Here is a 12,446-nt window from a genome sequence, read left to right as displayed (position 1 = left end):
AAGCAGACTCCCCGCTGAGCATGGAGCCCGATGCAGGACTGAGTCCCAGGACGCTGGGATCATGACCCCAGTAGAAGGCAGATGCTTAACCGAATGAGCCACCCAGGCATCCCCAGACTATAGTTCTTAAACATAAAATTAGCGGGTGTGCTGGAAGGTGGTGCGCTCAACGCTTCAGATATAAAGGATCCCATTTCTTAATTTAGCTAGGTCTTTGGATTTCCTGGAGCCCAGCTAATACCAAAGGGGGCCTATCATGGGAATCTTCTTGGGCTGGCGCATGCACTCACCTCCTTTAAATGCTATCTGTGCCCACCAACTTTGTTGACTTCTGAGATTCCTATTAGCAACTAGCCCTCATTTAATATTCCCCTGAGGCCTTCCACTGGACCCCATCTAGCCCAAATTGGACCCAGTGTGGCCCTGGACCCAGTCCGACTCTGGTCAGTAATAACCACCAACACCGTGTGGAATCTGGGGACTGGGGAAAGATTGGAACCAGCAGACCCCAAAGAAGTGCAGACTGTTTCCAGACAGTGGCCACCAGCAGGTCTCGGTGTGGGATCTGGGGGTGGAAGCAAGGGCTGGGGTTTCGGATAAAACAGGGAACTGTGGAATGTCAGACCAGGAGCTCAAAGCAAAGAGAAAGGCGCTCAGAACTGAGAACTTACCAACAGCCCTTGGGAATAGGATGAGAACATGAAGGGTTCGTGGGTGCCACACCAGTTCTCTTCAATTCACCACTGCCACCAAATCTGTTAAAGAACAAAATTCAGGGGTGCCTGGGTGGCTCAGTGGGCTAAGCTTCCACCTTTAGCTCAGGTCATGATCTCAGGGCCCTGGGATTGAGCCCTGCATCGGGCTCTCTGCTCAGTGGGGAGCCTGCTTCCCTCCCTCTCTCTGCCTGCTTCTCTGCCTACTTGTGATCTCTCTCTGTCAAATAAATAGATAAAAATCTTAAAAAAAAAAAAAAAAGAACAAAATTCAATGGGGTAAATTAAAACATCCAATTGGATTTATTCAATGTTTCACAAACCGGGCAGCATCCCACAGAATGTTCCAAGGGACAGTGGAAAATGGAGTGCTTGGGTATTAAGCACAACTGGGGCAGGACAAGAGAGTTATTTTAAAAAAACAAACAAACAAACAAAAGGACAGTTTCAGGGGTTTCAGGGAAGGTGATCTTCCCTTACAGGGAAGAACAGGGGAGTCTTAAGCAGATTACCTCACCAGTGCTGATCAGGAAATTCCAGACCGAGTTTAAAATTCCACTCATAGGAGAGGCCAAAACTGCAGTAGGTATTAAGGTATTAAGTCTTTGTGGGGCTTAACATAAGGGACTCCATTTTGGACCCATTGTTTCTTTTGAACAGTCCAAAGGCTGTAATTATATCGCCATGCTTTCTCTCTCCGACTAATTAGAAGACAACTTGACACTGAAATCTAATCCCAGCAGAACATGTCATCTGGCTCTCACTCTTGAGAAAGACAAAAGCAGTCTGTCTAAATTCCCACTACCTTCTCTTCCTGCACGTCAAGCCCTAGAGTTTTCATAAAGCAATCCACATCAATACTCTCCTCTGTTTTCCTATGAGGATTCGAGAAGGGGGGCTAGCTCCATAATGGGATCCCTTCCTTGTAGGAAGATGTCACCACTGACCCATAATCAATAGAGCGTGAACTTTTGAGTTATGGCTCTGCGCTGATCTGAATGCATCCATCCAGAGCTTCTAGATGACAAATGGCACACAGCTGCAAACTTCTAGCCTCTGGCCAGTGACCAGAATAGAGCTAACTTATCCCTGTAAGGTTTATGATTTGAGTCTCTGCTAATGGTATCAGCAAACTGGCTTTAGGCTCTAGCTTGTACTCATCTTGATGGGATGATGATGTGGGAAATACCAGTTCTCGTCTATTTCATTGTGGTATTAATTTACAGTACAGTATCCCCTAAATCAAAAGCCCCAAAATGGTGGCCCACAGGCATTTTTAGTTTAACATCCATTCGAATTAATGCCAACATTTGAAATCAGAGAGTTCACGTGCGCATTCAGATTGTTGGCTTCTCTTTGAAATGCCAAAAGCTCTTGCCGTTCAGGGTCCACATTCCTGGCCGCAGCCAGACAAGACTGAATGGAGTAACCTACTTCGGTAGAGTCCTGTGTCCCTCACTCACCAGTCTCCTATCCTGGCCTCGTCACTCCTTTATGCTACCTTCCTGCCCCCCCACCCCCAGCACTAGAGTTTATGACCGCTGCCTTAATCAAATGGCCTCAAGCCCAGGTTTCTGCCTGGAGGCAACAATTCCAGTCACGGGCAACAGTTAGAAGAATCTGGTTCCCTGCAGGATTGCGCAACCGTGGCCCCTGCCACGCCCTTCCTGTTGGCAGGATACTGGCACGACACAGAACTTCGCTGAACACACTGGGAATTTCCTTCATCCAGAGAGATCTGGGATTTGTGTTATGCTTTAGGACCCTGATCCCCATCCTTTCTTCCAAAGCACGTGGGCAGAAAAATGCAGAGTGAGGGGCTTTGACGTTCTCTAATGTGCAAAAAAGATTCGACAAATAGGCAACTTTGTTTCTCCTTTCAAACATCTGTATTTCTTCCTCCCGTGTGTCCCTGCATTTGACAGTGCTATTTAAAACTCCATAAATAGGGGTGCCTGGGTAGCTCAGTGGGTTGGGCCGCTGCCTTCGGCTCGGGTCATGATCTCGGGGTCCTGGGATCGAGTCCCGCATGGGGCTCTCTGCTCAGCAGGGAGCGTGCTTCCCTCTCTCTCTCTCTCTGCCTGCCTCTCCATCTACTTGTGATCTCTCTCTGTCAAATAAATAAATAAAATCTTTAAAAAAAAAACTCCATAAATAAAGGCCAATGAAATTAAAAAAATGGATCATCATTTTTATGGAAAACCAACTAAACAAATGTTTGGCTTAAAATGTCAGGCATTAGGGGACTTTAATAAGATACTGAGAGTGAGTTCCCTAGAGGAGATGAGCGATTCAAAAATAGAACATAGGAGAACAGTGCTAACTGAGACTTAAAATACGAATAGCGTGCTATGTCCTGATGGAGGAAGGAACCATGTTACCTGAGCAGATGACACAGATCCCGAGGTAGGAGTCTCTGGGGCCCAGGCACAGCAGCTGTGTGGGATCTGAGGCTGTGGATATGAGCAGCACTGGTCATGGGAATCCACAGGAAAAATTAGTTCACTGCCATGTTGAACCACACCAGATGGGATTTAGGGCCATAACAGTTTCCCAGAATTCTAATAACAAGGAGTCGTCAGAACCCAGATTGTGGGGGCACCTGGGTGGCTCAGTGGGTTAAGCCTCTGCCTTCAGCTCAGGGCATGATCTCAGGGTCCTGGGATTGAGCCCTGCATTGGGCTCTCTGCTCAGCAGGGAGCCTGCTTCCCCCTCTCTCTCTGCCTGCTGCTCTGCCTACTTGTGATCTCTGTCAAATAAATAAATAAAATCTTTAAAAAAAAAAAACCTAGATTGTCGCAACCATGGACTAGCACGGCAGGGAGGCCGACAGTGTATAGCATTATTCTTATCAGCTGGGCCATTCTTGAAGGAACTAGGTGTGTGTTTGTTTGTTTTTAAAGATTTTATTTATTTATTTGACAGAGAGAGAGAGAGCAGAGAGTGCAGCCCGCAGAAGAGGGAGGGACAGAAGGAGACACCCCACTGAGCAGGGAGCCCCACGTGGAGCTCAATCCCAGGATCCTGAGATCATGACCTGAGCCAAAGGCAGATGCGTAACTGACTGAGCCACCCAAGCACCCCAAGGGAAAGTTGTTCTTTACAGAAGTCTAGCTAATAAACGTAGAAGAAATTATTTCTGAACAATTTCTAATTACTATTTTATAGCTACTAATGGGATAAAGAATATAAGGAATGAACAGAAGTGGAAGCTGAAGACATTCAGAAAAGGATGATGGCCAACTTTGTAAGAAGAATCCCAGGGACACCACCCAGACCCACCAAGGAAGCCTAGAAGAATGGCACAACTGTGCCACTAGGTGCCTCATGATGTGATACACTAGGAAGTAGGAAGTTTTCTTGCCCCTAACATTCAACTCAGATCTCATCAAGCCCGTTTACAGAAAATAAAGAACCAAGTTAAATGACACCAAAGGGAAGCAAGAAGGCAAATCCAGAATGTAGGTCATTTTCCAGGACAAATGACCCAGTTTCTAGAACAAAGCAGTGGTCAGGTGAGGAAGAGGATTGTTCTAGAATAGAAGAGATTTAAGGACATAACCAAATAGATCCTGTCTGGATTCTGAATGGAAGAAGCTAACCGTAGGGCTCCTGGGTGGCTCAGTTGGTTAAGCGACTGACTCTTGATTTTGGCTTAAGTCAAAGGTAGCTTGAAATTTTCCACAATAAAAAGTTTTTTAAAAAATACCTTTTGGGGCAACTGGGTGGTTCGGCTGGTTAGGCGACTGCCTTCATGATTCTGGAGTTCCAGAATCCAGTCCCACATCAGGATCCCTGCTCGGAAGGGAGTCTGCTTCTCCCTCTGACCCTCCCTGTTCTCATGCTCTCTCTCTCTCTCTCTCTCTCTCAGATAAATAAATAAAAATCTTATAAATAAATAAATAATTAATTAAAAAATACCTTTTACTGTAGGCATTCACTCTTTAGGCTAAGAAGTCAAGAAGCTGAGGTTATTATTACTTGGGAATTAACATTCCTTTAGAGTGATAACTCCCCTATAAACACCCTGGGAAGGGCATTTGAAAGTCAAAACTCAGTTTTCATCTCCAGAAATCCATTTTTTCCCACTCATGGCCCAAAAAAAAGCAGCGGTGGATTTTCCTCACCCACATTACTCCCTGCTATAATAGCTTAATGAGACACACAGTGTAAATGGAACTCCATTTGCTGCTTTAGCTGCTTGAGAACCATTAAAAGACCCTTAAAGGCATCACTCATGTATTAAGTGAAAGAAAACTCATCATTAAATTAAGGGAAAACAACTCTCCCCACTCAGGAGTTTTTGGTAGTGCAAAATACACTAAATAATGAAAAGTGTTGTAGCAAAAATGGTTGCACTTTGTTGTAGCATATTTCTGAAGCACAGGGAGAGCTCTCTTAGAGATCTACAATGTACCCTCCTTTTCGTCACCGAAAAAAAATGGCTTCAGATTAGGAATTAAAATTTCCTGAATCAAAAAGTACTCTAATTAATGATCTGGGCACCCTTGTAAATTCTGAGCTCAATACTGGAAAGATCTGTGCAGTCCTTTAATTCGGCTCTCGCTGCTTTTAAAGCTACGCTTGGCAGCTTCCCTCACTCAAGGGTAGCTAATTAACACCTACAACACAACTCTCTTGGCCAGGATTCCTTCAAATGCCTATCTCCAACCCACCCGACATCGGTTAGGATATTAACCTAGGCTGTTTTGAGTAATTCTGGGATATTTCCAACTTTATTTTTTAAAACATCTTAGCCAATGGCTGACCATTGCTTTTATGGCTTTCCTGTAAATGTCAAGTGCCACTGAAGTCAAGTTTGAAGGACACCCAGCAGAGTTTCTCAGAATGGGTTCTGGTAATACCCTCAGCAGAATTGCCTGGTGTGTTAAAAAAAAAAAAAAAAAAAAAAAAAAACAGATTCCTGGGTCCCCTCTCAATCCTTCTAGGTCTAGTCTCTCTGCTGATAGGGCCTAGATTTCTATACCTTAAGGAAGAGGGCCAGAGTGGTTCTTCCACACCATTTGACAGCCAAGTTTCCAAGCATGGGGATTTCTCCCAAGTCTCCAAGCATGGGGATTTCTCCCAAGTCTCTGAGAAAAACAGGAGAGGACGACAATTGAACCAGCAGCAGGAGGAAGCAGTTGGCCAGCACATGGAACACCGCAAGACAGCTGGGCCTGGTTTCTTCAAAGAGTCAACATCATATCCATCAACTGATAAATTACAAAATGAGCTTTATCCCTTCAAGGCCATATTAGTCAGCCATCAGAAGGAATGAAGGAGTCCAGCACTGCATAGCACTGCTCTTGTCTGTTGGGCCTTGGAAACATTACGGTTAGTAAAAAAAAAAAAAGCCAGACACCAAAGACCACATGTTGTGTGATTCCATTTACGTGAAATGCCCTAAATAGGCAAATCCGTAGAGACAGGAAGTAGATTAGAGGTTGCCAGAAGACGTGGGGAGGGAGGGCGGGGGAGTGACTGATAGCAGATCAATCTCATTTTGGAATGATGAAAATGTTCTGGAATTAGGTAACGGGGGATGATTGCCCAAGTCTATGATTATACTAAAACCCACTGAACTGTATACCTTACTTAAAAGGGTGAATTTTATGGCCTCTGAATTGTATGTCAAACACTATTAATAGAAAAGTTGAGGTTGATAAAGTTAATTCCCATATCAGGACTCAACAGAATGGAGGCCTCCCCAGTGGCCTGGCCCTCCTCACGAATCAAAACCTGGGTCAACCTGTACATGCAGGAAGCACCTCTCAAAGAAACCTTACCCCAATATACATCCAACATACACCCAACAAACACCCACTGCTTGACAGGCATTGTGCTCCTCCAGTCCGTAGGCGTTTTTCCCTTGAATAGGGGACATCAATCTTGTTACTCAATTGTTTGTGTTTAGTCATTTGACAAAGGTGTTGGGGGGGGGGTTGGGAAAAAAGGATATTTTTTTTTTTCTTGACTAAAAGAGGCTTAAAAGAAATGGGAAATATAACCAAATACAGTGAGTAGACCTTGTTTAGATCTTGATCCAACAGACAATTTTAGACAATGAGATAATTTGAATATGGATTGGAAATATTGATCCTTTTCTTAGCAATCATACTGACATTATTAGGTATGATTATACCGTTTCTTTTGAGATGAATACTGAGATACTTAGGGGTGAAATAACATGACATCTTGAGTTTTCTTTAAAATGATTTGACAAAATATTCTGCAAAATGGGTGGTTTTGGTTGATAGTTGTGGGCTGAAAAATAAATACACAGGGATATGTTGAATTTTATCTTTGTGCATAGTTGGATATTTTCATGATAAAAGTTAAGAATAAAGGAACTCCAAAATTATCTTCATTTGTTTTGATTTCAAAAATTTCAGTTCAGTTTGTATGCTTAAATACTCCAAGAGTTAGGATGAAATTGAAAGGCAAATGTTAGATGTAGGTCTTTAGTTTTGAGCTTTTCAGCAGGAAAAGGCCAGAGGGAGAATTTTGAATACTTCCTTGAATTCAGAGAAATGAAATGGACAAAACAGAAAGGCCCTGGGCTCAAAGTTCCTTGGTCATTTTATAAAAGAAAAACCCTATTGAAAGTCTGTCCTCAAAAGCCTTTTGAAGTTCTAAGAGGATGAAATTATTGTTAACTAAATATATAGCTGATACATCAAGCAAGAAATTAATTTCACATCAAAATATATTTGTGTCTAATATCCTGGGCTCAACATTTTATTGTGTAGCACTTCCTATGGGAATCTATTGCTTCAGAACTGAATTTTACTCTTATAATCCTACTAGAGATATTTACTTGCCTTAAAGATCTGTGACTGTATACACACACACACACACACACACACACACACACACATATATAACTTAATATTATATATATGTCATATAATATTGTTATATACATATAACTTCATGCTAAATCTTTGACCAGGGAATTCATCCAAATTATCCCATCTCTCTTATGGGATCCTGCCATCTGCCTTCAGACACTGATTTCAGTATGACCTGGGAGGGTGACCTATCTGCTTCAAAATCAGAATCCCACATTCTTCTCCAGTGTCACCCGGCCTGACCGAGAACCCTCTTGCCACAGGATAATTAGGATTTGAAAAAAACATTGACTAGGAAACATTCTACCTGGACATCAAAAATCTTGGCCATGTAAACGTTTGAGAGATTCTTTTCAGGATATTGATGCTGATTCTTTCCAGGAGATTGGTTGCAGTGCCCTCTCTATGAAGATCCGTGGAAGAATTTCTTTCAGGAATTTGTGTGCTTCTCTTGAGCGTCTGATTGGTTTCTATTTTCTGATCTTTGTGTCAACTGCCAGGCAGCTCAGGGCAGGACTTTTGGCCTTCTTCCAGCAAGTGTATAAAGCCTCCTGGACAATATTTTGTGTACTAGCCCCCATGTTTCAATTTCCTCACTGTTTTCTTAAAACTCATTGCAATGCATTCTTATAGACTACAGTTAATTCCTCTTTGGACTAAAATGGGGGCATAAACAATAAACAAACAAATTATAAATAAGCAATAAAAAAACAAATACAAAAAGTATTACAAATACATTACGAGATGCTTTTAAGTACTTGGTTAAGAGTTTCTCTTTTCACAGGTACTGCTTTCTTCTTCTGTGCGTGGGTGTCTGGCTCCGTCCTGGACATTTATCACCTGTCAGCGAGCTGGGTTTACTACAAAACGTGAGGAAAGGAAAGAGGGCAAGATTCGGAGAGCTTTGGTGCATCATTGAGGGATGATTTTCCAGCTACGTTGGGGAAAAAAAAAAAAAGCAACACGAGGCCTCCGAGATGGTCTGAGATTAATGTGTTTGTGTGCAAGTGGGAAAAAACAAGCCCATGTGCAATGTGTCCCATCCCAAACAGGGAGGAGAAAAGCAGTGTCAGATCGTTGCCTGATCACCCTTTTTATCCAGAGGGCTTGGTGGCTGTTGGGATAGGGCAGGCAATAGATCTTTTTTTTTTTTAAGATTTTATTTATTTAATTTAGAGAGAGAGCATGAGCAGGGGGAGGGGCAGAAGGAGAGGAAGAGAATCACAAGCAAACTCCCCATTGAACACGAAGTCCAAAGCAGGGCTTGATCTCATGACCCTGAGATCATGATCTGAGCCAAAATCAAGAGTCAGATGCCTAACCGACTGAGCCTCCCAGGTGCCCCTGGCAATCAACCGTTTTTATGTTTGAGGTTTTGGCTCTCAGGGAAGCTTTCTGTAGGTTGACCCATCATTTCTGCATCTCTAAAACCAATCTCATTTTACATAGGGGAGATTCCTGGGGCTCAAAACCAAGCTTCTCCACACCTGCCCTCCAAACTTGGCTGGGACCCTCTGCCCAGTTCTGGTAACTGGGTCCATCTTCTAGTGACCTAACTGGTCACTTACAGTACCGCCCATTCTTACCAAGCTCTTCCTAGTCACATGTTGGGTCTCAGCATGGTGACTCAGGACCCCCTCTCTTCCTCCAGTCCTAGAGTTGGACAGAAAGGGCACCGTGGAGGAAGAGGTAGCTCTCGCTCCAAAAACCGCCTTCTTCACCTTGCTGTTTAATGAAATTTCACACTACTCCCTGCTTTTGCAGATGAATTGTTGCACGGAATGTTTTGGCCCCAGGCTATGTTGCCCCCTCTGTTTGCGCAGGTGGCTTTTTGTGGCCCTACTCTATAAGGAGCCCACCTGTTTCCAGAGCTGAGCCCATTAAGTCTTTGCAGAAATTGCATTCCCCAGCTCAGCACAACACACTTTGCCATGAATTTTAAAAAGCCTCTCTATAGGTAACTGTCACGCTTGCTTCGGTGAAGGAAAAAAATCGCCAAAACTTAGAAAAGAATGGAATGCAACAGCCAATATACAAAAACATCAGTTCTTAATAGAGCAAATCCTTGATGCTTAGGGCCAACTAAGATGCCATCCAAGGTGTCTGAATGTCTCTGCAGTTACCTCTGATGAGTCCAGGTGACCCTCTTAGTACACCTAACCCCCCTTTCAGTCTGCAGGCCCCTGTACCCAGATAGGGCAGACTGTCATCACTGTTGCAGGATTATGTCTATTGAGACACAGGGTAGACATGAGAGCACCAAAGGCATCACAAGGGAGATCCTGATGTTTTCTTCATCTGATCTCAGTGAGTGGTGGCTGGTGCCCAGGCTGTTCCTGGCCCTTAATTCAGTGAGTGTCCCTAACTGTGGGAGGTATGAGCAATCCTTTTTGAAAAGTGCTATCCAGTTGTCCCTTGACCAACACAGGTTTGAGCCACCCAGGTCTGCTTATATGTGGATTTTTTTTTTTTATAAATATAGTACAGTACTGTGAATCTATTTTCTCTTCCTTACAATTTTCTTAATAGCCTTTTTTCTCTAGCTTAATTTAAAGAATACAGTATATTAAACACATAACATATAAAATGTGTTTTAATAGACTGTTAAGGTTATGGGTAAGGTTTCCAGTCAACAGAAGGCTATTAGTAGTTAAGTTTTGGGAGAGTCGAAAGTTATCTGTGGGTTTTTGACTATGCTGGGTTCAGTGCCTCCAACCCCCGCGTTGTTCAAAGGTCAACTCTACTTTGTTCTGATATCATGTTCATATAAGTGTTTACAGAAGGCTGAAGCAGGCTTCTTTTATTTTCTGTAATGAAAGTGATGATTATTTTATTTTCTGATTATAAACGGTACAGGCTCATTGTAAAGAATTTGAAAAATTCTGAAATACTTAAAGGAAAATAATACACAAAGTCCCACCACCTTGAGAGAACCACCATTAACAGTAACGATCTTCGCATGAGGACATACAGACTATAATATGTGTGCATATGGATATAGATACAGTATACAGATATTAGATAGTTGTGATTACAAGATACGTGTGGCTTTATCGTAGACATTTTCTCTCTCCTCCTCACCCCTCCCCACCACCCTCTGTCCTCCAGATAATCATACTAAGGATATGTTGTGCTTGTAGATGCTGAGTCTTGAGGGATAGATAGGAGTTAAGGAGCAAAGGAAGAGAGGTGATAGGCAGTCCAGACAAGGAAATCAGCACATGCAAAGGCAAGGAAGCAAGAGCTCTTAGTGCAGTGCTTCTTGAAACTTCAGTGTGCATACAAATGAGGTTGGTTGAAATGCAGGTTACGAATCAGCAGATCAGAGGTGGGGCCCGAGATTCTTTATTTCTAACAAGCTTTCAGTGAGATCCATGCTGTTGGCTCACACTTTGATATAAATTGCTGTGCTAATGCAATATGGTATCTACCAGTCACCTGTGACTACTTAAATTTAAATTAAAGGTAAATAAAAACTAAAAATCAGTTCCTTCGTTGTACTAGTCACATGTCAAATACTGACTAGCTAGCTACCTGTGACCACCATATTGGACAGCGCCATTATAGAACATTTCCATTATCACAGAGAGTTGTATGGAACAGTGCTGGCCAGAGCATCCGGGGAGCTCCAAATAGTTCCGTATGGCTGGAATCGTAACAGGTGTGTATGGTCGGGGGAGGCAGAAAGACAATCAGGGAATTGGTCTTGGTCCTGGTGGCAGTGAGGAGCCATTTAAGGATTTCCAGTGGAGATGGCAGCAGTGTGGAGGTTGTACTAGGGCGGGAAGACTGGAGGCAGGGAGGCTGAGTGGAGGGTTGCTGCCATGGGCCAGAAAGTAGATGATGTGAGCTAGAACTAAAGTAACAGAGAGTGGGTAGGAGAGGGAAGACTCACGGAATGGTCTATGGAAAGAACTGACTGACTAGAAGGACATGAGGAAGCAGGATGTTGGGAATGGGAGGAGGACGCAGAGAGAGGACATCATTTGGGCTCAGTTGTGGACAGCTGGGCTGAGGAACTGTTATTATTCTTCAAGAGGACACAGAAGAGAAGAGTGGGGTTGGAAGAAGAGAATGAACTGTGCTCGAGACAAGCTGATTTTGTGGTGTGTCTGGTCTTCCAGATGAAGATATGAGCAGGATTTGTGGGTATTTGGTACTTAAAACCAGGGAGAGAGGTTTAGGCTGAGGGAGCCCCTTTGAGCAGGAGGGGATCTGGAGTGGGAGAGGCCAGGCAGGCTGGGAGTCCTTCATGGGCATCCTAGCTCTGCCACAGTGTGCAGTCTGGGACAGTCACTCAGACTTTCTTGGCTTCAGTTTATGATCTCTAAACTGATGTTAATGGTATTTTTATGTAAAAGACTGAATTCGGTAACTGGTTCATAAGTGTTCCTTCAGTGTTACTAACAGCAGTCTTGTTATGGGCCTTGCAGAATTGTCTTATGAATTAGAGCCGGCATGTGTTAAGTGACTGATACTCTGGAAATGGCTTCTATTATTGTCATTCCTGGGAAGTTGGTCACCAAGAGTGTACAGAGTAAAAAGAGAAGAGAGCTGAGAAAGAACGTCCCCGGAACCCACACTTGAAAAGGGAGGACAAAAGAGGAAGAAGGAGGGGCCACCGGTGTAGGAGGAAAAGCAGGGATGAGTGGAGACTCAGAAACCGGAGGGAAGGAGGAATCAAGGAGGGAGCGGTCAGTTATGTCCGATGCCACGGAGAGGCTAGGAGGTCTCACTGTGAGGTCACTGGTGGCCTTGGAGAGCAGTTTCAGGGGTTTGGGGAAGAAGAGAGTCAGACCATCCTGACCTAGAGGCCTGAATAAGGCTGAGGCAATGGAGGCCTACGTCAGCGTGGTCTTTCTGAAGGTCTGTTAGGAAG

The sequence above is a fragment of the Enhydra lutris genome, unplaced genomic scaffold (genome assembly GCF_002288905.1).
Source record: "Enhydra lutris kenyoni isolate GAN:26980312 unplaced genomic scaffold, ASM228890v2 scaffoldscaffold21, whole genome shotgun sequence".
NCBI classification, from domain to species: Eukaryota; Metazoa; Chordata; class Mammalia; order Carnivora; family Mustelidae; genus Enhydra; species Enhydra lutris.
Note: the sequence above shows the minus strand (reverse complement) of the source record.